Raw genomic sequence first — 26,282 nt, 5'->3', positions numbered from 1 at the left:
GAAAAGACCACCTGGGTTTATTAGCAGAAATGTTGCTTACAGTCCTATACTTTGCCCATGATTGAACCCTCAACCACCAATAACTATTCAAAAGCAACATTTACTCCTCTGCAGGGATTGCTTCTATTTCATGCTCTAGAAATTTAAAACAAGATTATTCGTAACTCCAAAAAGTTCCCAGAAACACCTATTAAACATACAAAATCTGCAGGTGGCTGTGACGATAGTCTGGACACAGTGATACCATATGTGAGAATGAGCTTCGCTTCATCATTGTAGAACGTGAAGACAACTTTAATCTTTTTCAATTACAGGTTTCGATGAAGTAGGATAAGGTTCAAATCTGTACCAGCTCATCATGAACTAATCGTCTTTAGTGGTTATGTTAAAGGAGCTGTATGTTTCCCATATGTTGCCCAATAACAGAACATACAGTATGTGGGAAAAAAAACAACAGGGAAGAAAAAAGACTTTACCAAAAATAATAAATTTCATGTAGAAGAAACTTCGCAGAGCTCTATTAGTGCGTATCTAAGGGTCCATTTAGATGGGCTGATAGCTGGGAAATGACTGTAGGAATGCTCATTCCTGACGCTTGTGTGAACAGGACGCAAACAACTGTTGAACTAATAAAATATTTTATTGTTGGGTCCCATGATTTTTCTCAGTAGGCTTAAGAATCATCATTATTGGCACCACATCTTCAAGTGTCAATGGGCCCTGAATGGGCCCTAAGTGAACAGCAGCACCAGATCTCCACATCAGAATAAAAATCTGTCATTTTCACCTGTAATTCTAAAAGACAATATTGACTTTTTATTGAGCCTTGCCATGATATGACTAAGGATAATAGGTGGCACTAGAGTTTTACTTCTCTTCCTCTATGAAGAGGCAATTTTCATATTTATTTTCCAAGAGAAGCATTGCATAGCTTATAAGCCTCCTTATACCATCATACCAGGAATGTCACTCTCTACAAGTAAAATTGTTACCCATAAGATCGCAGTCAGAGACCTCTCACCTAGCCGAATCAGATCTCATGGTTTGCACTGAAGAGGGGCAATATCCCAAAACACTGTGTCAGCAAACTGAGATTCTGGTTTGGCTTTTAATCTAAGTCATGTGGTAAGGCTTGATAAAGGGTCGATATTGACTTTTAGAATTGCTTCTTCCAATAGGTGGCACGAGAGTGCAAATCCTCTTCCTGTCTGAAGAGGCAATTTGCATACTACAGTACAATAAAGTAGCCACTATGATGCAACTCTGGCTGCTGCTGGGAGTATTGTATCTGGAAAGTGATGTGGCGGAAGGGGTGGTTGGGACCACCAGTGGGTGATTCGCCAAAGTAAAAGACCCTTCTCCTTCCCCTATAAAATCTGGCTCTGAATGGGGAATTTCAATGATTATCAAAAAATGTGATTGCAGACTACTAATTGTCCTCACCACAAATATTGTAGTCTGCTAAATATGAAATTTTCACCTTCCTGGACAGTTTGACAATTTTGCACATAGCATTCCCCACCTAAACAACATAAAATCTATTTTTTCATCCATGCATCTTCCAGGTTGGCAATTAGCAGATATAGTTATTTTTAACCAATGTAAATATGTATTTGGTTTGAAGTTAAAATATATTGGAAAATGATTAACAAGAAGTTAACAAGAAGTTATCTGATATTTAAAAATAAAACGTGATTTACTGTATTTTGCGGTGTATAAGACACACCGGATTATAAGACACACCCCAAATTTTGAGGAGAAAAATTATATCACCATCTAGTATATTCCTGGAACCTGAGATCAATCCAGATAGCCAGGGAAATTAGGTCATGTAGGGTAGTGGGAATGTCTCTGCCAGCCAGGTAGTCTTTAATCCTTCCAGACAAACCCTCCCAGAATGTGGCTACCAGTGCCTCATTGTTTCAGCCAAGTTCGGAAGACAGGGTGCAGAACCAGACGGCATACTGGCCTACTGTCAGAATCTATTGACTCAGTCTGAGGATGGAAAATGCAGCTGAAGTGACATTGTCCAGCTCATTGAAGGCATTATGGAATGCCCGCAGGAAGACCTGGAAATCCGAGGTCATAGCATACCCCCTAACCTAGAAGAGGTTTAGCCATTCAAGGGCCACTCGTCCTAGGTTTAACATTAGGAATGCCACTTTTGCCCTATCAGAGAGGAACAGGTGGGCAATCAGTTCATATTGCAGTGTGCACTGGTTGATAAACCCACAGCACTGCTTGGGATCCCTGTCATAATGTGGAGGAGCAGACAGATGAGTATCAGCTCCAGGTGCGTGAGTTGCCGGCTGAGTAGTCACTGCCGAGGTTGTTGCAGAGTGGACTGGAGCCGATGTAGCAGTCAACGTCAGGGTGTCCAAGCAGGTGTTCACAGACCTCAAGTAGGCCAGGAGAGCAGAAGGGTATTGGGATCAGGGAGGTCCATGGCCCGAGCAAACTGTCACGCTGGTGGGTCATGGATCCACTGCGCCATGGGAAGGTCTTAACTTGGAGAGGCACAGACAAGCTGCTATGTGATTTTCACAAGATCCCCTAATGGTGGAGTTAGGCTTAACTTCAGGTAGCCTCCAAGTACCACTCCAGGGCAGTCCACGGTACTGTAAGTTGACCCCATGGGACAAGATAGCATTCACAGACTTGGAGTCACTGGCAGGATAGGATTCAGATAACTAGTAAAACAGATATTGGTTCAGAAAGAACAAAACTGGACTCAGACAGAACAGAATGTTGAGACCGTATGGGCTCTGAGTTTATACGATACAGGTTCTGGAACACTGACAGAGGTTGTAGGTGCAGGTTCAGACACGGACTGTCATGATTCATTTTTGAATTTATGGCAGCTCTGATTCTACTATAATTTAAATGTTGTTTTTTTTTCTTTTGGGCCAGCAAGGGTTAATGTCAGTATTCTTGCTGGCAGCTGCTTTTTGACTCATCAGCTGATGTGGGTGGTGACCACTCCCATCATCCTTTAAATAGTCACATGACGCATCAGCTGACGGTAATAAACTAAAACTGTTGCCTGGGAGCTACAATCTCTGTGGTTCTTCTCAAATCTACCCCTTCTTCTCCGGTGAAGGCAGCTAAGGTGCTACCAGGGAATAGGGGCAAGACTCTACCCTCTCCACAGGTAAACTCTGAGTCTTGGTGTCCTCTCAGGAGGATGGATCAGCGCAGGGTGGTGCTTCCCTCTGAATATAGTGAGGGTATGAGTTTGAGGACACGGGGAGATGCCTCTGTTGTCTGCTCCACAAGGAGAATACCATCTTATGGCAAACATACACTTGGTAATAAACGTTCATGTTCAAACCTGTGAGTGAATGAGTATGTGTGGGTGTTCCCTAAAAGCATCAGGTGGAAGTACGCATTTGGGTCTTGGAGTTCTAGGGTGATCGGACTGTATTGGATGTTGGCCGTTCTCAGTCCTGTGACCTTACAGTTAGAGTTAGGTCATCGTTCTGGAGATTTGTTGCACCTCTGAAACCTACTTTATTGTCATAACCATTGAGCTGCATTTACCGTAACCTCGAGGATCATGTGACTACAGCTTTGAATACTTGTGGGTTGAGGTGTCCTTACTGTATGTCATTTCTGGTCTTGTCTTAAGGGGCCAGAGGTCCCTTGTGGAAAGGGGGTGTAGTGAAATATGTATATATATGGATATATGACCAGCAGTAATTAACATCTGTCCTTAGACAACAGGTCTTCACAAAGTTCACAGCATATGTCATCCTGAGAAGGCAGTCTCCTGTCTCCAATCTTACCAGGGGGCATTACTGAGAACCACGAAGTGGAAACATTTCACACCTTCTAGTGTCTTTGATGGAGAGACGCCAATTGCAACCTGACACTATTTACTATGGGAAAGGTCACACAAATAGTGTTCAAAGAAAAATAATGTATTTATTGGCAAAATAGCTAGGATCCAGTCACAAACCAAGGATTAGAATATTAACATGAGATGCTGGTCTAGATATCCGAACTCCAAGTAAATCTATAAATTAGGTCTACACACAAAGAAAAAGGGTTCACATATGAGAGCAGCATGGATAGCTGATGTGCTCCATTTCATATTTCCCCCTCCCTCAGGGACAGAATACTAGACTGCAAAGTTCGATATTTCTGTAAGTTTCCTCCCTTTCATTTTATCAACGTTTTTGCATATTTGTATGTCACTTTTATTTCCATTTTTATATCCTTTAATTGTAAGCACTGTACCTTTTATATTAAAGCTTAAAACTTTAATAAGTCTGAACCTTGTTGCTCTATTGGCACATAGTAGTAGTAGTAGTACTACTTACCTGACTCATCGCGCGTGTGTTCGGTGATTGGTGGCATCGGGTATGAGCTGGGTGTGTGGTCTGTGTTGGGGTGTGATTTATGCTCCCACTGCAGCATAGAACAGTGATTGGATGCTGGACTGAGTGAGAGAAGATAGATTAACCCTTGCAGGTGCAACGCCAAGTCACGTGCTAAGAAGCAGGTACGTGACAAATTGGTGGCAGCGGTGGAATATACAAATATATCCTCCTTGGTAATTCATGACAGGGGGGTGCTGTCATGATTCATTTTTGGATTCGTGGCAGCTCTAGTTCGGCTATAATTTAAATGTTCCTTTTTTGCTTTTGGGCCAGCAAGGGTTAATGTCAACATTCTTGCTGGTAGCTACTTTTTGGCTGGATAGTTGATTTGAGTGTTGACTACTCCCGCCATCTTTTACATAGTCACATGAGTCAACTGACAGTCAGTAATAGAGTAATTCTTTGCAGACCAGATTTAGGAGCTCCCTGGTGTCAGTGGTGTAACTGCTGCTGCTGTGGATTTTGGATTCCTGGTGCCGTATCCTCTGCTGCTTGGAGATTTGCAACAGAGCCAGTTGTTGAGTATTGATACCCTTATCTTTGTCTGTCCCGTGTTTGTCACTTCCCCTGTATTTTTACTATCTGAAGTAGTGATGCTAGTGTCCTAGCCGGCCAGTGCACTAGCCAGGGTATATTGAGGTGACAATCAGGGACTAGGCATGTGATGACAGAGGGGTGAATGACCCGCATAAGGCTTTAGGGGATCTTAGGGACAGGCACAGGTTGGAGTCAGGAGGTGCCTCATCCCTTGCTCTCTACTGTTAGGGCCTTCCTCTTCTTTTTCCATCCCATCATTGGTGTATGCTGTGTCGACTGCTGGACTTACGCATACCCATGTGTAACAGGGATGGGTTCGGGACTCAGGATCAGGTTTTGGCAGGACAGGCTTAGTAACAGGTTCAGGTTCAGAAAGGACAGGCTTAGAAATAGGTTCAGGTTAAGGCTAAACAGGTTCAGTAACAAGAGCCTGACAACAGACTAGTGGGTACATACACTAACTAAAACTAACGTTGCTTAGGCAGTTCCCTATAGGGGAGGGTGCCTTAAATATTTAATGCTTCCCAGCTATTGGCTGGGGGCATTTCCAGGAGTGCGTGTACTGCCTTTTAAGAAGTGGGAAGCACGCACCCTAAGTGCATCACTAGTAGACCTGTGAGACATGTGCAGATCCTGGGAGAAGGAAGGTGTGGCAGTAGGAGGAGACGCAGCTGACTGGCCATAGCGGTGAGTATGTGGGTGTCACTGCCGGAGGGAGAGACCATGCAGAAATGCCTGCACTGGTGTTACATGTATGCATCATAATAGTGAGATCTCAGAGGTCCATGAAAGTACTGTGTGACAAATGTTACAGAAGTTTGCAATGGTGGGACAAAAGAGGTTTGCAAAGAAATATGAAAGGTGGACAGTGGAAGATTGAAAACGGGTGATTTGGAGCGGTGAGACAAAAGCCAATAGATTAGGCTCTAATGTGTGCAAATGGGTCTTGATGAAACAAGGTAAAAAGGGGCTGAGGGATTGAGAAATTAAAGGAACTGTCAAGTTCAGTGGAGGATGCTTGATGATATGGGTTTGTTTCACAGCCAAAGGCATTGGATACTTGACCAGGATCGATGGTGGTCTCAGTGCTGAGCTATACGGGCGTATCCTACATGATTGGTTACTTTGTACACATGAGTACTAGGAGTATGAAAAGGATGAAACTGCGTTTCTGTGTTGCCTGTGTCTATAGCGCCACAAAATGCCTGCATGTGTGATATACTTTTATTTGTATTGCCAGTAGTGTTGAGCATTCCGATACCGCAAGTATCGGGTATCGGCCGATATTAGCGGTATCAGAATTCCGATACTGACTTCCGATACTTTTGTCATATCGGATACCGGAATCGGAATCGGAAGTTCCCATCATGCTATGAGCCTGCTTGCTTTGATTAAGCCAATGGGAATCCTCTGAAGTGTGGGCACATCCTGTTAGGCATGTAGGCATGTTAACTATTGGCATGGCTGTGATTGGCTGCCAAAATGATGTCATGATGCACTATAAAAGCCACCGCAGCCGCCATTTCTGGTTCACTCTGCTGTGAATTCAGTTAGGGACAGGCTGCTGTAGAAGACTGTGAGGGACAGTTAGAAATAGCGATTCCACCAAACATCTAGTGCTTTACCCAGGCTACATAAACCACCACTGTAGCCTTCTTTGCCCTAGCAGCAGTGTTCACAGCTGTCTGCAAGGGCTGTGTGAGTGCAGCTCACGCTGTGGAGTGGGTCCTGCAGCCACGTCAGGTTGTAGGCTGCCCAGCGTGCCTCACTGCTGCCTCATACATCTTTTAATTTTTGAGCTGCATTTTTTACATAATTTCAATCTAGTGTGCTTCCATCCGTATCCATATACGTTGGTTGCAAACACTAGTAGTAGACAGCGGAGCCTTTCTGCAGCCTTTCAGTGCTAGTGTCCACTTTGCTGCACTATTCACGGCTGTCTGAGAGGTCTCTGACTGTGTGTGAGTGCAGCTCACGCTGAGTAGTGTGTCCTGCAGCTACGTCTGGTTGTAGGACGCTCAGCGTGTCACTGCCTCACACATTTTTCTTTTATTGCAGCTCATTTTTTCTTCTATTAGTGTGCATCCATCCGTCTCCATCTACGGTGGTTGCAAACACTATATAGGAGTACACAGCGGAGCCTTTCTGCAGCCTGTCAGTGCCAGTGCCCACTTAGCTGCACTGTTCATGGCTGTCTGAGAGGTCTCTGACTGTGTGTGAGTGCAGCTCACGCAGAGTAGAGTGTCCTGCAGCTACGTCTGGTTGTAGGACGCTCAACGTGCGTCACTGCCTCACACATATTTGTCTTTGAGTGCAGCTCATTTTTTCTTCTCCTATTAGTGTGCATCCATCCGTATCCATCAACATTGGTTGGTTACAAACACTATATAGGAGTAGATAGAGGAGCCTTTTTTTCTGGCTTGTGCCCTGCCGGCGCAGCCAGATTAGTATTACCCAATATTTTTGGAGCCTCATCTTTTGCATTGTAGGTTACCTGCCTGCATTGTAATAGCTCCAAAAAGTTGGTGATACTATCAGTTTCAATTCTTTGTTCACATACTTTGAGTTTGTTTCCAACAAAGAAACCACAAAAAAAGTTCACCAAACACTACATTTGGAACTTGTGTAGGCCACATCAGCTCCTATTAAAGTGTAGTCCACACACACACACTTCATAAAATTAGTGTTTCTTGTACCTGTAACCAGCTGTTCAGGAATAAGCACACTAAGGCCCCCCTTTGTACTTTTCTGCCTATCTTAAGCAGTCTGGCAAGATGAAGAAGGCAGGGAGTAAGGCGCGTGGGCGTGGGCGTGGAGTTTCAGCAGGGAGAGGACGTGGGGATTCTGCAGGGAGAGGACATGGGGATTCTGCAGGTAGAGGACGTGGGGATTCTGGGCCTGCTGCGGGCACCAGTGGATCAGCATCCCCCAGTTTTAGCAGGCAACAGTCCGTTATGTGCAGCTTTGTAGGACCTCAACGTACCCCACTGCTGCGGGAGGAACAAATTGAAGCCGTTGTCGGATGGATGGCAGCTAACGCATCGACTTCAATTACTTCCACAGCCTCTCAGGACCAGAGCACCGAAGAGCAACCATCTGTCTCTTCACCACCTGCCAAAGTGCCCAGGCAGTCAGAGAGACATGGACAGGAGCCATCACAGTCTCTACTTCTGTTCTCGGAATCTGTTGGCTTGGAAAGAGGGGGCCAGCCAAGCAGCATTCCTGAATGTGAAGAAGAGGGAGTATGCAGTGATGCGCAACTTCTTTGTCCCTCTGAATCTGAAGAGGCGAGTGGGCCAGTGCCTATGGTCAGCACACCTCAGTACGCATCAGATGATGACGAGACTCAGTTGCCACTTTCTGGTGCATACGGTGCTGGCGAGACAACCCCGGAGAAGCAGCTGTTTGAAGAGGGGAGGGAAGATGATGAGGTCCTTGACCCATCATGGCGTGAGGAACAGGAAGGTGGTGGGAGCAGCTCGGAGGAAGAGATTCCCCTACCGGCCAAAACAGGAGGCAGAGGGAGGGGGAAGACTTGGTTGCCTGTACCCTCCACTTCGGCACCCGTTAGGAGCATTCCTCATTCCAAAGGCAAAACGGGCGCTCCCAAGAGTTGCAGTGCGTGGTCCTTTTTTGACACAGTTTCAGATGACATTTGCTTTGTCAAATGCAAGCTGTGTCATCAGATAGTCAAAAGAGGGAGAAATGTCAGCAACCTCAATACCACAAATATGTGGAAACATGTGCGCACCAAGCACGAGTTGGAGTTGCAGAGACACCTTGAAGACGTAGGCCAACGTACAGCACCACCTACCACCTCTTCAGTTCGTGTTGGGGCCTCTTCCTCCAGCTCACACACTGCTGGTTCGGCTTCCTCACAGGATCGCCAAGGAAGAACCCCTGCCACTGTTGTCCGGAGACCCTGTCAGATTCCACCCATAGCAGCACGTTCCCATCCATCACAGCCATCGGTAGCACAGGCATGGGATAAAAGGCGCCCTTACTCGGCAAACCATCCCCGAGCACAGTCTCTGAATGCTGGCATTGCCAAACTTCTGGCAGTTGAAATGCTGTCATTCAGGCTGGTGGACACTGACACCTTCCGGGACTTAATGGCATTGGCAGTCCCCCAATACAACGTGCCCAGCCGCTTTTATTTCAGCAGGCGAGCCGTCCCTGCCCTGCAGAAACATGTTGAGGGCAAAATAAAACATGCGCTACTAAACGCCGTTAGTAGCAAGGTCCACCTGACCACCGATGCGTGGACCAGTAACCATGGACAGGGACGATACCTTTCCCTCACTGCCCACTGGGTCAATGTTGTGGAGCTGGGTACAGATCTGGAGAGTGGCGCTGTACGTGTTCTTCCAACGCCACGGATTGCAGGACTCCAGTCTGTACACATAGACTCCTCCTCCTACTCAAGTTCCTCAGAAACAGCAGAGCAGGAGCCTGTTACGACCGATATGAGCACAGCCGTGGCCAAACGTCAACAGGCTGTACTCAAATTAATTTCTTTGGGGAATCGAAGCCACACAGCGCAGGAGCTCTGGAATGCTATCAAGCAGGAGAGCGATGTGTGGTTTGGGCCAGCGAATCTCCAGCCGGGCTTGGTAGTGTGTGACAATGGCCGAAATCTGGTGGCAGCTCTTGGCCTAGGCAACCTCACACACATCCCATGTCTGGCACATGTGCTTAACTTGGTCGTGCAGAGCTTTCTGAGGGACTATCCGGATCTTGATGCACTGTTGCACAAGGTCCGCATAGAGTGCGCTCACTTGCGGCGTTCCAGCACGGCAAGTTCGCGCCTCGCTGCTCTGCAGCGACAATTTGGCCTTCCGGAACATCGCATCATATGTGACCTACCCACCCGGTGGAATTCAACGTTACATATGTTGGAGCGGTTGTGTGAGCAGCAGGCAGCAGTCATGGAGTACCAGCTGCATCAGGCGCAAACAAGTTGCACTGTGCGCCGTTCACACTTCAGCACCATTGAGTGGGCCTCTATGAAGGACATCTGCCTCGTTTTGCGTGCCTTCGATGAATCCACGCGGATGGCGAGTGCAGATGATGCACTAGTCAGCATGACTGTCCCCCTTATCTGCCTGCTTCAACAAACACTGCAAGCACTAAGGGATGAGGTTTCGGAAGAGGTGGAGGATGAGGAGTCCCAAATGCCATCTGCTTCTGGACAGTCTGCGCTACGTGTTTCCTCACAAAGGCCTAGGCAGGGGACACTTTGTGAGGAGGATGAGGAGGAGTCGATGGAGGAGGAAGACATCTCTCCAGAGGAGGGAGGTACACAAACCTCTACTCAGTATGTACAGCGAGGGTGGGGTGATGCAGAGCAGGCCGAGGTCACGCCTCAAACAGGGGACAGCGGTTCTTTGGCAGTTGGGAGTCTGCAGCACATGGTTGATTTCATGCTGCAGTGCCTGAGAAACGACCGCCGCATCGCCCACATTCTCGTCTCGGCTGATTATTGGGTGTACACCCTCCTAGATCCTCGCTACCGGGACAGCGTACAAAGGCTCATACCAACGTTGAACCGGGAGCGTAAACTGCGGGAGTACGAAGAGTCACTGGTGCAGTCCATAATGTTTTCCATTCCACCCGACAGCATTGTTGCTAGTGCTTTACAAAGCAGCTCTGTGCGTCGAGGCAGTGGAGGAAACTCTGCACAAAGAGGGAGCAGAGGCAGCGCCGCAGCACAAGGCAAGACCACTATGGCCCAAATGTGGCAAAGTTTTGTGTGTCCACCACAATTGTCTACACCATCAGCGACGCCTCGAGTCAGCAGGAGGCAACGCTTCCGTCAGATGGTGTCAGACTACATGTCTTGCCCTGTCACTGTACTCCCAGATGGCTCTTCCCCCTTCAAGTTTTGGGTCTCTAAGCTGGATACATGGCCAGAGCTTAGCCAGTATGCATTGGAGGTGCTGGCTTGCCCTGCTGCCAGTGTATTATCGGAACGTGTCTTTAGTGCCGCAGGTGGTGTACTAACAGACCGTCGCACGCGACTATCTTCTGATAATGTTGACCGGCTGACTTTTCTGAAAATGAACAAGGCCTGGATCTCCAAAGACTTTGCCATTCCTCTTACAGACTAAATTAGTGGTTGGCAACTGTATCCAGGTCTGCTGGTGTGTTCATTTTTCTACCACCTGAACTATAATCCCTGTGCTTCAACACAGCCAGTTGTCGCTCAGATGTGTGGTCTGCACAGAGAAATACACTAGCTCCTGTGTTAGTGGGGTTCAGTAACGCCAGCTGATCCCCTGCTGTGTGGACGGCAAAGTCACCAGCTCCATCAACATTCAAACCACTACTGATTTTTAACCGTGCCCAACTTAGGTCTCTGGCTCCACTGTCTCTACTATTTCCCCTGACCTCCAACCCCGCCATCTACATCTCTGAAGTGGCGTCAGCACAATCTACACTTGTTCCTGTGTTCCTGTGGCTCAGTCCCATCAGTTTATCCCCTGATGTGTGTCCGGCAAGGTCTCCTGCTCTGTCCACATTCCCATAACCAGTAGTGGGAATGAGGACAGAGCTGGCGAACTTGCCGGACAAACATCAGGGGATCAACTGACGGGACTGAGCACCAGTAACACAGGAACAAGTGTAGATTGTGCTGACGCCACTTCAGAGATGTAGCTGGCGGGGTTGGAGGCCAGGGTAAATAGTAGAGACAGTGGAGCCAGAGGCCTAAGTCGAGCATGGTTAGAATCAGTAGTAGTCAACAACCTCCATAAAAACCGCTGCCCATTGGCCTCTGCATGCGGCATGCGTAATCCTGGGCTCCAACAGCGTCAGTTGGTGTTCAGAAGTGTCGTCTCCACAGAGCCAAACACATTCGTTCAAGTGTTAGTGGGGTTCAGCACTGCCAGCTGTTCCCCTGCTGTGGAGATGGCAGTCTCTCCTGCTGTCTCCGCATTCCAAAGACAGTAGGCCTCTGCCTACACCCTCCTATTTCCTGGGCTTCAACACAGCCAGTTGTAGCTCGGAAGTGCCGTCCACACGGAAAGAGACACTTGCTCCCGTGTCTCAGTGGGGTTCAGTAACGTCAGCTGATCCCCTGCTGTGTGGATGGCAGTCTCTCCTGCTGTCTCCACATTCCAAATACAGTAGGCCTCTGCCTACACCCTCCTATTTCCTGGGCTTCAACACAGCCAGTTGTAGCTCGGAAGTGCCGTCCACACGGAAAGAGACACTTGCTCCCGTGTCTCAGTGGGGTTCAGTAACGTCAGCTGATCCCCTGCTGTGTGGATGGCAGTCTCTCCTGCTGTCACCACATTCCAAATACAGTAGGCCTCTGCCTACACCCTCCTATTTCCTGGGCTTCAACACGGCCAGTTGTAGCTCGGAAGTGCCGTCCACACGGAAAGAGACACTTGCTCCCGTGTCTCAGTGGGGTTCAGTAACGTCAGCTGATCCCCTGCTGTGTGGATGGCAGTCTCTCCTGCTGTCACCACATTCCAAATACAGTAGGCCTCTGCCTACACCCTCCTATTTCCTGGGCTTCAACACAGCCAGTTGTAGCTCGGAAGTGCCGTCCACACGGAAAGAGACACTTGCTCCCGTGTCTCAGTGGGGTTCAGTAACGTCAGCTGATCCCCTGCTGTGTGGATGGCAGTCTCTCCTGCTGTCTCCACATTCCAAATACAGTAGGCCTCTGCCTACACCCTCCTATTTCCTGGGCTTCAACACAGCCAGTTGTAGCTCGGAAGTGCCGTCCACACGGAAAGAGACACTTGCTCCCGTGTCTCAGTGGGGTTCAGTAACGTCAGCTGATCCCCTGCTGTGTGGATGGCAGTCTCTCCTGCTGTCACCACATTCCAAATACAGTAGGCCTCTGCCTACACCCTCCTATTTCCTGGGCTTCAACACAGCCAGTTGTAGCTCGGAAGTGCCGTCCACACGGAAAGAGACACTTGCTCCCGTGTCTCAATGGGGTTCAGTAACGTCAGCTGATCCCCTGCTGTGTGGATGGCAGTCTCTCCTGCTGTCTCCACATTCCAAATACAGTAGGCCTCTGCCTACACCCTCCTATTTCCTGGGCTTCAACACAGCCAGTTGTAGCTCGGAAGTGCCGTCCACACGGAAAGAGACACTTGCTCCCGTGTCTCAGTGGGGTTCAGTAACGTCAGCTGATCCCCTGCTGTGTGGATGGCAGTCTCTCCTGCTGTCTCCACATTCCAAATACAGTAGGCCTCTGCCTACACCCTCCTATTTCCTGGGCTTCAACACAGCCAGTTGTAGCTCGGAAGTGCCGTCCACACGGAAAGAGACACTTGCTCCCGTGTCTCAGTGGGGTTCAGTAACGTCAGCTGATCCCCTGCTGTGTGGATGGCAGTCTCTCCTGCAGTCACCACATTCCAAATACAGTAGGCCTCTGCCTACACCCTCCTATTTCCTGGGCTTCAACACAGCCAGTTGTAGCTCGGAAGTGCCGTCCACACGGAAAGAGACACTTGCTCCCGTGTCTCAGTGGGGTTCAGTAACGTCAGCTGATCCCCTGCTGTGTGGATGGCAGTCTCTCCTGCTGTCTCCACATTCCAAATACAGTAGGCCTCTGCCTACACCCTCCTATTTCCTGGGCTTCAACACAGCCAGTTGTAGCTCGGAAGTGCCGTCCACATGGAAAGAGACACTTGCTCCCGTGTCTCAGTGGGGTTCAGTAACATCAGCTGATCCCCTGCTGTGTGGATGGCAGTCTCTCCTGCTGTCTCCACATTCCAAATACAGTAGGCCTCTGCCTACACCCTCCTATTTCCTGGGCTTCAACACAGCCAGTTGTAGCTCGGAAGTGCCGTCCACACGGAAATAGACACTTGCTCCCGTGTCTCAGTGGGGTTCAGTAACGTCAGCTGATCCCCTGCTGTGTGGATGGCAGTCTCTCCTGCTGCCACCACATTCCAAATACAGTAGGCCTCTGCCTACACCCTCCTATTTCCTGGGCTTCAACACAGCCAGTTGTAGCTCGGAAGTGCCGTCCACACGGAAAGAGACACTTGCTCCCGTGTCTCAGTGGGGTTCAGTAACGTCAGCTGATCCCCTGCTGTGTGGATGGCAGTCTCTCCTGCTGTCACCACATTCCAAATACAGTAGGCCTCTGCCTACACCCTCCTATTTCCTGGGCTTCAACATAGCCAGTTGTAGCTCGGAAGTGCCGTCCACACGGAAAGAGACACTTGCTCCCGTGTCTCAGTGGGGTTCAGTAACGTCAGCTGATCCCCTGCTGTGTGGATGGCAGTCTCTCCTGCTGTCACCACATTCCAAATACAGTAGGCCTCTGCCTACACCCTCCTATTTCCTGGGCTTCAACACAGCCAGTTGTAGCTCGGAAGTGCCGTCCACACGGAAAGAGACACTTGCTCCCGTGTCTCAGTGGGGTTCAGTAACGTCAGCTGATCCCCTGCTGTGTGGATGGCAAAGTCTCCTGCTGCCTACACAGTCGTACTACTACTGATTTTTAACCGTGCTCCAATTAGGCCTGTGGCTCCACTGTCTCTCGTATTTCCCCTGTCCTCCAACCCTGCCAGTTACAGCTCCGAAGTGGCGTCTGCACAATCCACACTTGTTCCTGTGTTACAGGTGTTCAGTCCGGTCAGTTAATCTGGGAATGTGGACAGAGCAGGCGACATTGCCGGACACACATCAGGGGATTAACTGACCGGACTGAACACCTGTAACACAGGAACAAGTGTGGATTGTGCAGACGCCACTTCGGAGCTGTAACTGGCGGGGTTGGAGGACAGGGGAAATACGAATATCAGTGAAGCCACAGGCCTAAGTGGAGCTTGGTTAAAATTAGTAGAAGTCTACAACCGATCTTAAAATTTCTTCAATGCAGCCTCAGCCTGCTCCGTGCTTGTCCCTGGGCTTCAACACAGCCAGTTGTTGCTCGGAAGTGCCGTCTTCACAGAGTAAAACACTAGCTCCTGTGTTTGAGGGGTTCAGTAACGTCAGCTGTTCCCCTGCTGATGGCAATCTGTCCTGCTGCCTCCCAATTGACAGCACATCAGGCCTCAGCCTGCTAAGTGCTTGTCCCTGGGCTCCAACATCGCCAGTTGCTGCTCATAACTGACTTTGGCACGGGTACTCCCTCCTGCCCAGCTTGGTTCCAGCCCTGCCTGCTGTTTCCGGGAAGTGTCAATGTCAGTTTGCCACCCCAAGTTGCCATGTCGTGTTGCGGTTGGGTTAGCCGAGGCTAGGGTGCCAGCAGTTTAGGTGCTTCCTATGTGGACTGCGGGTTCTGGTAAGAAAGGCTTGTTCCGTAGTGCCAGTAGGACAAGCACCCCCTGTAGGACTGTGTGATTCGGTAACTGCGGCCAGCTTGCGGCATGCCAACTTTGCTTTTCAGGGGTAACTTCAGCAGCCCCTTCGGGTTCCAGCACCGTCAGCTGGTTCTCGTCAGAGCCTTTGGCCTAGGTGCCTCCATCTCGGTATCCGAGTTCCGGCAACGTCTGCTGGTCCTTGGTAGTGCTTTGTAGCACAGGTACCTCCTGCTTAGTAACCGGGTTCCAGCACCGTCAGCTGGTCCTCGGTAGTGCCATTGGCTCTTGTTCCTTCTGCTGCCCTTCCGGGTGCCAGTACCGTCAGCTGGTTCAAGAGGACAAAGAACAGGAAGACAACCACCAAGATGCAGAACAACAAGAGAGAGAAGACAAAGAAGCATAAGAAAACAAAGCAGAAGCACATTAAGCATAAGACTAATACTCTGAGCAAATGATATTATCTTATTTATAAGCAGAAGAAGACTAAGCAGTGTATGGGGGTGAGTCCGTTCCTCCTCGTGGTGCCCCTGGAAAAGGCCTGCTGCTGCAGGCCAAACTGAACGCGGACAAATCCTGTTGTAAATCTTTTGTGACAGGCAGAACGGAAGGTGTAAACTTCTAACTTTTCTAGATAACAACTACAGGAATGCCTGACACAAACAAGAATATGATGAAGAAGAATAGGAAGAAGATGAAGAAGTTGAATATGTAGAATAATAATTGTTGAATAAGAAGAATATGAAGAATGTAAGAAAAGGAAGAAGAAGAAGAATGTAAAAAAAGGAAGTAGAAGAATTTAAAAAAAAGGAAGAAGAAGAAGAATGTAAAAAAAGGAATAAGAAGAAGAATGTAAAAAAGGAAGTAGAAGAATGTAAAAAAAGGAAGAAGAAGAAGAATGTAAAAAAAGGAATAATAATAATAAGAAGAAGGTAAAAAAAGGAAGAAGAATAAGAAAGAAGAAGAAAGAAGAAAGAAGAAGAAGACATACATGTCTGGCAAAATATAAATGAGGCTAACATAGTCAATATCTTTGTAACTTCTAACGTCTTTAAAAAGAAAGTTTAATTCCTGCTATTTTTTTTAATTCCGATATTTTGGCCCCATTGACTTGCATTGGTTCCCGGTATCGGAATCGGCGATACCGATACTTTTTTTTAAGATCCATTCCGAGCCGATATTTTCAAGTATCGGCTGGTATCGCTCAACTCTAATTGCCAGCTTTGGTGAGGACTAAGTTCTCTGCTGTTTTAATTGCACACATTTTATCCCATCCCTTACTTGCAGATTTTCCACCTTTGCCTGAACCAGAAAGTGTGCAGGATCCCTCAGAGGAGGGGAGGAGTTTTCGAGTAGTTGTAATTTTGAGGAAGAATGACTAGCATGATGGAGGTCCTGCATGTAGAGAGATGCAGCATGCTCTCTGCAAGGACAGCTGCATAAGGCAGGGTACCAGTCCCTGGAGTACAGACTTCTAGAGTCTGTGCTAAACTGAGTCTGCTCAGTCTTTATATAACTAACAGAAGAGACCTTATTGTCCAGGAGTTCAGCAACTGCATGGAATCAAGGAAACTTATAAGAAGTAAGTGTTCTGACAGGATTCACGTGGCCTGCTCGCTGGAAGTGATCACTGATCTAATAACTGTTTATATTGGACCCCTGGGGATCCAAAGAATCGTTTACCAGAAGTATAATTGGCAGCAGGAAGGCTATACAACCTCACAGCAGAGAAACTGAACCCTCAGCAGGCAGGTCTGACCAACAACCTGTACGTGAATTGTATGGAAGCTTGTGGGACTGTTTCCAGAGCTGCAGTAAAAGATACAAATGAGAAACTGGGTCTGAGCAGAAAAAGTAAATTAATATGCATGCAAAATGTAATTGCATATGAACACATGACCTTTACACAGAGAAAACCAAAAGCAAAACACAAAACAAATATCCTGGAATAAAAAAGTAAAAAAATATATTGAAAAAATTGCATGAAGGTAGTAATAATAGTAATAATAAGGGTATTTAGTTAACATAATTTTGATCAAAATAATGTAGAAGCCATCCCGCCACGTCACGGCAACCCTTGTGGGACAGTCCTAACTCTTGTATTTAAAACCTTTCCACTTGTCAAGTGACGTAAATGTGAACAAGGACAGAGGGACTGAACCACCAGTAATAGTATAGGCCAGACAGGATGGATTTTCCAACTCAGAAACAGGGCGGTCACACCCTTATATGCACAGAATGCACAATGAAACAAATGAGAAACTGGGTCTGAGCAGAAAAAGTAAATTAATGTGCATGCAAAATGTAATTGCATATGAACACATGACCTTTACACATGGCGGGATGGCTTCTACATTATTTTGATCAAAATTATGTTAACTAAATACCCTTATTATTACTATTATTACTACCTTCATGCAATTTTTGCAATATATTTTTTTACTTTTTTATTCCAGGATATTTGTTTTGTGTTTTGCTTTTGGTTTTCTTTGTGTAAAGGTCATGTGTTCATATGCAATTACATTTTGCATGCACATTAATTTACTTTTTCTGCTCAGACCCAGTTTCTCATTTGTTTCATTGTGCATTCTGTGCATATAAGGGTGTGACCGCCCTGTTTCTGAGTTGGAAAATCCATCCTGTCTGGCCTATACTATTACTGGTGGTTCAGTCCCTCTGTCCTTGTTCACATTTACGTCACTTGACAAGTGGAAAGGTTTTAAATACAAGAGTTAGGACTGTCCCACAAGGGTTGCCGTGACGTGGCGGGATGGCTTCTACATTATTTTGATCAAAATTATGTTAACTAAATACCCTTATTATTACTATTATTACTACCTTCATGCAATTTTTGCAATATATTTTTTTTACTTTTTTATTCCAGGATATTTGTTTTGTGTTTTGCTTTTGGTTTTCTCAGTAAAAGATACAAGCTGGTCATCTCATCACCCTGTCTAATGCTGATTATTCTCTGCTGCACCATCCCTGCTTCAACTTTCCTGGGAGCCAGCCCTGGTTGGGAAGGAGTTAATTATCTGGCACTGTCCATCACCACCTAACTCCCAGGAACCCTCATCAGTGCCCGCCTTTACCAGGCTGAACCTCCCAACTGGTGTCACAAACCTTTTTATTATTTTGTTATAAAACCCCTGAAATTGACAAAGACTGATGCGCGCCCTCTGCCGGACCATACCAGCACTCGGAACCACCGTGCACCAGTATTGTGACTGCAGCGGCCCTGCGGGGGCAGCACATTCTAGCAGGACAATGACCTAAATCATACAAGATTGTCAAATAACGGTACTTGTTCAATGACAATAAGAGGTGCTGGATTGGCCCCCACAGTCTCTAGACCTCAACCTAATTGAACATTTATGGGCAAAGTTGAAGAAAAAGCTCTGAGTTGACCAGTATACATCAACTTTGTGAATGTGTAGAAGAGATCGGGATTTGATTTCAGTTGAGACATGCTTGAATCTGATCGAGGGCATACCCAGCAGGATTCAGCTAATGTTGAAAGCTAAAGAGGGATTTACAAAATACTAAGAAAATAACAAAAATGTAAATTTATATTTTTAGAAGCAAAACAGTAACAATGCAGTGACATGACAAGAAACTGCATAACTAATGATATGCAAAGAAGTTGCAAGTCAGATTTGTGTATTAGATGGCCAATATATATGTATATATCTTCTTAAACAGCTCTTTGGTCTTGGCCATGGTGGAGAGGTTGGAGTGTGATTGACTGAATGTGTGGACAGGTGTCTTTTATACAGGTAATGAGTTCAAACAGGTGCAATTAATACAGGTAATCAGTGCAGAGTAGGAGGGCTTCTTAAAGAAAAACTAACAGGTCTGTGAGAGCCAGAATTGTTGCTGGTTGATATGAGATCAAATACTTATTTCATACAATAAACTGCAATTTAATCATTTAAAAATAATACAATGCGATTTTCTGTTTTTTTATTTTTAGATTGTGCCTCTCACAGTTACAGTGTACCTATGACAAAAATTGCAGCACTCTCCATTCTTTATAGGTGGGAAAACTTCAAAAATCAGCAGTGTATGAAATGCCAAATACTTATTTCCCCACTGTACATATATACAGTTGTGGCAAAAAGTATTGACACCCCTGCAATTTTGTCAGATAATACTCAGTTTCTTCCTGAAAATGATTGCAAACACAAATTATTTGGTATTATTATCATCTTTTAATTTGTCTTAAATGAAAAAACACAAAAAGAATTGTCCTAAAGCCAAATTGGATATAATTCCACACCAAACATAAAAAAGAGGGTGGACAAAAGTATTGGCACTGTTCGAAAAATCATGTGATGCTTCTCTAATTTGTGTAATTAACAGCACCTGTAACTTACCTGTGGCACCTAACAGGTGTTGGCAATAACTAAATCACATTTGCAGCCAGTTGACATGGATTAAAGTTGACTTAACCTCTGTCCTGTGTCCTTGTGTGTACCACATTGAGCATGGAGAAAAGAAAGAAGACCAAAGAACTGTCTGAGGACTTGAGAAACCAAATTGTGAGGAAGCATGCACAATCTCAAGGCTACAAGTCCATCTCCAAAGACCTGAATGTTCCTGTGTCTACCGTGCGCAGTGTCATCAAGAAGTTTAAAGCCCATGGCACTGTGGCCAACCTCCCTAGATGTGGACGGAAAAGAAAAATTGACAAGAGATTTCAATGCAAGATTGTGTGGATGTTGGATAAAGAACCTCGACTAACATCCAAACAAGTTCAAGCTGCAATGCAGTCCGAGGGTACAACAGCGTCAACCCGTACTATCCGTCGGCGTCTGAATGAAAAGGGACTGTATGGTAGGAGACCCAGGAAGACCGCACTTCTTACCCCGAGACATAAAAAAAGCCAGGCTGGAGTTTGCCAAAGCTTACCTGAAAAAGCCTAAAACGTTTTCGAAGAATGTTCTCTGGTCAGATGAGACAAAAGTAGAGCTTTTTGGGCAAAGGCATCAACATAGAGTTTACAGGAGAAAAAAAGAGGCATTCAAAAAAAAAACACGGTCCCTACAGTCAAACAAGGCAGAGGTTCCCTGATGTTTTGGGGTTGCTTTGCTGCCTCTGGCACTGGACTGCTTGACCGTGTGCCTGGCATTATGAAGTCTAAAGACTACCAGTAAATTTTGCAGCATAATGTAGGGCCCAGTGTGAGAAATCTGGGTCTCCCTCAGAGGCCATGGGTCTTCCAGCAGGACAATGACCCAAAACACACTTCAAAAAGCACTAGAAAATGGTTTGAGAGAAAGCACTGGAGACTTCTAAGGTGGCCAGCAATGAGTCCAGACCTGAATCCCATAGAACACCTGTGGAGAGATCTAAAAATGGCAGTTTGGAGAAGGCACCCTTCTAATATCAGGGACCTGGAGCAGTTTGCCAAAGAAGAATGGTCTAAAATTCCAGCAGAGCATTGTAAGAAACTCATTGATGGTTACCGGAAGCGGTTGGTCGCAGTTATTTTGGCTAAAGGTTGTGCAACAAAGTATTAGGCTGAGGGTGCCAATACCTTTGTCTGGCCCATTTTTGGAGATTTGTGTGAAATGATCAATGTTTTGCTTTTTGCTTCATTCTCTTTTGTGTTTTTCATTTAAGACAAATTAAATGAAGATAATAATACCAAAGAATTTGTGTTTGCAATCATTTTCAGGAAGAAACTGAGTATTATCTGACAAAATTGCAAGGGTGTCAATACTTTTGGCCACAACTGTATGTACACTGTATTTAGAAACACATATGCATATCTATCTATCTATCTATATACATACACCCAGTATATATACTGTATACAGCTCTGAAGCACAAAAAGAAAACAGAATGACAAACGTGCAAAAATACTCTGTAGTAAAAAATATAACAGTAGTCAGCTAGTGCTAGTAAAAAGATGATAACAAATACAGGGTATTTAGTCAATACGTTTTTTGCAAAAAATGTATACCAAGCCACTCCACCTCATCACGGTAATGACAGGAAGCGCCTGTCTGAATCCTGCTCATTTAGGTACTGTTCACATGTTCAGGTTTTAAATACATTAGATAGGGACTGCTCCATTAAGGGTTACTGTGACGGGGTGGAGTGACTTGGTATACATTTTTTGCTGAAAAAGGTATCGACTAAATACCCTGTATTTGTTATCATCTTTTTACTAGCACTAGCTGACTACTGTTATATTTTTTACTACAGGGTATTTTTGCACGTTTGTCATTCTGTTTTCTTTTTGTGTTTCAGTCAGTGAGTGGTGTGAATCCTGTCCAACCGACCTGTTCACATTTGTGCATGTCACATGTGTTTTTAATCCATTATTTCCTTGCTAATGCATGGTTTGGGAGATTCCCACCCCTCTCTTGTGTGGCATGCACATAAAGAGCCATCTTACACCACGTGCCCACATCAGGAAGCGCCTGTCTGAATCCTGCTCATTTAGGTACTGTTCACATATTCTGGTTTTAAATACATTAGATAGGGACTGCTCCATTAAGGGTTACCGTGACAAGGTGGAGTAGCTTGGTATACATTTTTTGCAAAAAACGTATCGACTAAATACCCTGTATTTGTTGCCATCTTTTTACCAGCACTTGCTGATTACTGTTATATTTTTTACTACAGAGTATTTTTGCACGTTTGTCATTCTGTGTTTTCTTTTTGTGTTTCAGTCAGTGGGTGGTGTGAACACTGTCCGACCGACCTGTTCTCATTTGTGCATATCACATGTGTTTGTATACAGCTCTGGCAAAAATTAAAAGACCGCTTCCAAATGTTCAGTTTGTCTGGTTTTTCTCTTTATAGGTATAGTTTTGAGTAAAATATAAATTGTTATTTTAGTTTGCAAACTTCTGACAACATGTCTCCGAATTTCCAAGCAATAATTTTTTTTTTTTTCTGAAAAGGAGAAATGGTCAAAATTAAAAAAATAAAACAATAACAGTGCTTTCAGACCTCAAATAATGCAAGCAAAACAAGTTCATAATAATTTAGAAGTAAAAATACCAATGTTTTAACTCAGGAAGAGTTCCCTTCCCATTGATATCCCTGTGGTGGGCTTCAGAGCTGAAATCTTAGGAGCGGAGATCTTGCCTCCCAAGATCTCAATCTACACATGCGTGGCCATTTTGCCGAATCCTACAGCAGGGAATTCAATTGGAAGGAAACTCTGGTCACCACCGGGAATTTGTTAAAGCTCAGGGCCCGCAGCTTTGCACTACCAGGAAACCTCCCCTCCAGGGTGGCACCCACAACATCACCCCACTCCTGTAACCCTGCCTCCTGTAACCGTGCTCCACCGCAGCTAATAAACTACATTCGCATTATAAGACACATCCCTCATTTTCCTCCCAAAATTTTTGGGAAAAAAGTATATCTTATTCTGAAAAATACTGTATGTACTTAGAAAATTGGTGACGTGTTTAATACTTATTTCACCCACTGTGTATACAGTGAGGGAAAAAAGTATTTAGTCAGCCACCAATTGTGCAAGTTCTCCCACTTAAAAAGATGAGAGAGGCCTGTAATTGACATCATAGGTAGACCACAACTATGAGAGTCAAAATGAGAAAACAAATCCAGAAAATCACCTGGTCTGACTTGGCAAGATTTACTTTGCTAATTATGGTGGAAAATAAGTATTTGGTCATTAACAAAAGTTAATCTCAATATTTTATTATATATCCTTTGTTGGCAATGGCAGAGGTCAGACGTTTTCTGGCTAGAATTATTTTTCAAATTATGGTGGAAAATAAGTTTTTGGTCACCTAAAAACATGCAAGATTTCAGGCTCTCACAGACCTGTAACTTCTTGTTATCAGTATAAAATACACCTGTCCACAACCTCAGTCACACTCCAAACTCCACTATGGTGTAGACTGAAGACCAAAGAGCTGTCAAAGGACTCCAGAAACAAAATTGTAACCCTACACCAGGCTGGGAAGACTGAATCTGCAATAGGCAAGCAGTTTGGTGTGATGAAATCAACTGTGGGAGCAATAATAAGAAAATATAAGACATACAAGACCATTGATAATCTCCCTCGATCTGGGGCTCCACGCAAGATCTTACCCCGTGGGGTCAAAATGATCACAAGAATGGTGAGCAAAAATCCCAGAACCACACGGGGGGACATAGTGAATGACCTGCATAGAGCTGGGACCACCATAACAAAGGCTACCATCAGTAACACACTACGCCGCCAGGGCCTCAGATCCTGCAGTGCCAGACATGTCCCCCTGCTTAAGCCAGTACATGTCCGGGCCCGTCTGAAGTTTGCTAGAGAGCATTTTGATGAAACCAAAGTAGAACTGTTCTGCAGAAACAAAACCCCTCATTTTTGAAGGAGACAGAATGCTGAGTTGCATCCAAAGAACACTATACCTACTGTGAAGTATGGAGGTGGCAACATCATGCTTTGGGGCTGATTGTCTGCAAAGGGACCAGGACGACTGATCCATGTACATGAAAGAATGAATGGGGCCATATATTGTGAGATTGTGAATGCAAACCTTCCTCCATTAACAAGGGCAATGACAATGAAACGTGGATGGGTCTTTCAGCATTTTAATGATCCCAAACACACCACCAGGGCAAAAAAGGTGTGGCTTCGTTAGAAGAATATGAAGATCCTGGAGTGGCCTAGCCAGTCTCCAGATTTCTATCCCATAGAAAACTGGAGGGATTTGAAAGTCCATGTTGCCCAGCGACAGGCCCAAAAAATCACTGCTCTAGAGATCTGCATGGAGTAATGGGCCAACATACCAACAACAGTGTGTGGCAACCTTGTGAAGACTTACAGAAAACGTTTGACCTCTGCCATTGCCAACAAAGGATATATAACAAAACATTGAGATGAACTTTTGTTAATGACCAAATTCTTATTTTCCACCATAATTAGCACAATAAATCTTGCCAAGTCAGACAAGGTGATTTTCTGGATTTGTTTTCTCATTTTGACTCTCATAGTTGTGGTCTACCTATGATGTCAATTACAGGCCGCTCTCATCTTTTTAAGTTGGAGTACTTGCACAATTGGTGGCTGACTAAATACTTTTTTTCCTCACTGTATACACAGTGGGTGAAATAAGTATTAAACACGTCACCAATTTTCTAAGTGCATATAGTATTTTTCAGATTATAAGATATACTTTTTTCCCAAAAAATTTGGGAGGAAAATGAGGGATGTGTCTTATAATGCAAATGTAGTTTATTAGCTGCTGTGGAGCAGGGTTACAGGAGTGGGGTGATGCTGTGGGATCCGCTCTGGGGGGAAGTTTCCTGGCAGTGCAAAGCTGTGGGCCCTGAGCTTTAACAAAATCCCAGTGGTAAGCAGAATTTCCTTCCTATTGATTTCCCTGCCGTAGGCTTCGGGAAAATGGCCATACATGTGTAGATTGAGATCTTGGGAGAAAAGATCTCAGCTTCTAAGATTTCAGCTCCCATGGCCATTTTCCTGAAGCCCACCACAGTTATATCAATGGGAAGAGAACTCTGCTCACCACTGGCATTTTATGAAAACCCAGGGCCTTGCACCGTCGGTACACCCCATCCTCCCAGCATGAGGCTCATAGCATTGCCCCACTGATACTGTAGAGAACGGGGTGCTCACTGCCAATATAGGTGGTCAGAAGTAAAAAACATAATATACAATAGAAAAACCTTGGCACACAAATTTTGATGAATTCAATTTCTATTACTCCAAAAATGAAAAAATGGACCAAAAACTATGTCATACAGATAGTCAATCAATCAACGTTTCGGCCGTGAGGCCTTTATCAAGATTTTATCTGAAATAAATCCAGAAAGTAAAAAATCATAACATATAATTTATACAATATAATGTTCTACTTAATAAAACTGAAGCAATTCTGATGAAATTATTTCAATACATATATAATGATACAAAGTAAGTACCTCAGTTTTCCACCACAGAGACAGACCATAATCATCTCATAAAAAATCATATCCATCTTATATAAAACACTAATTTAGTGCCATAGAAAAAACAAAAAAATAATCTGATACCTGTATGAATTATGGTCCTAACATGTCAAGTTTGGAATCCATCATATGCTCATATCACACGGATGAATGTGGGTTACCTTTTACCAGAAAGATACAAACATGAGTGTCTATATGCTAAAAGATAGAGAACACCACGCGCTCCAACTGGAAAGACCGCTTTTAAAGAATATAGAGAAAAGGCAAAGGAATCAATATACACATACCACCAATAGGACAGTCCAAAAGATGCGCCGACAAGGGACAGTGATAGTGACCGGTGAGGTGTGCTCCGCAGACGCACTGTAAACAACGGCTTCCTTATATGCCAGTAAAGAAAGACACTGCCGGGGTAAGTGTCGGCGTGCATGAAAACCGACTACGCATGCGCCGCCGAAGGCTGACGGAAACACCCAAGGTGCACAAGCGTTGTGGAGCCGCGACCGCATCTCACAACACAAATCTACAGTTACAGTTGTGGCCAAAAGTATTGACACCCCTGCAATTCTGTCAGATAATACTCAGTTTCTTCCTGAAAATGATTGCAAACACAAATTCTTTGGTATTGTTATCTTCATTTAATTTGTCTTAAATGAAAAAACACAAAAGAGAATGAAGCAAAAAGCAAAACATTGATCATTTCACACAAAACTCCAAAAATGGGCCGGACAAAAGTATTGGCACCCTCAGCCTAATACTTGGTTGCACAACCTATAGCCAAAATAACTGCGACCAACCACTTCCGGTAACCATCAATGAGTTTCTTACAATGCTCTGCTGGAATTTTAGACCATTCTTCTTTGGCAAACTGCTCCAGGTCCCTGATATTTGAAGGGTGCCTGCTCCAAACTGCCATTTTTAGATCTCTCCACAGGTGTTCTATGGGATTCAGGTCTGGACTCATTGCTGGCCACCTTAGAAGTCTCCAGTGCTTTCTCTCAAACCATTTTCTAGTGCTTTTTGAAGTGTGTTTTGGGTCATTGTCCTGCTGGAAGACTCATGACCTCTGAGGGAGACCCAGCTTTCTCACACTGGGCCCAACATTATGCTGCAAAATTTGTTGGTAGTCTTC

This window comes from Dendrobates tinctorius, unplaced genomic scaffold (genome assembly GCF_039654945.1).
Source record: "Dendrobates tinctorius isolate UK_male_01 unplaced genomic scaffold, ASM3965494v1 ptg000037l, whole genome shotgun sequence".
NCBI lineage: Eukaryota > Metazoa > Chordata > Amphibia > Anura > Dendrobatidae > Dendrobates > Dendrobates tinctorius.
This window is presented reverse-complemented; position numbering follows the sequence as displayed.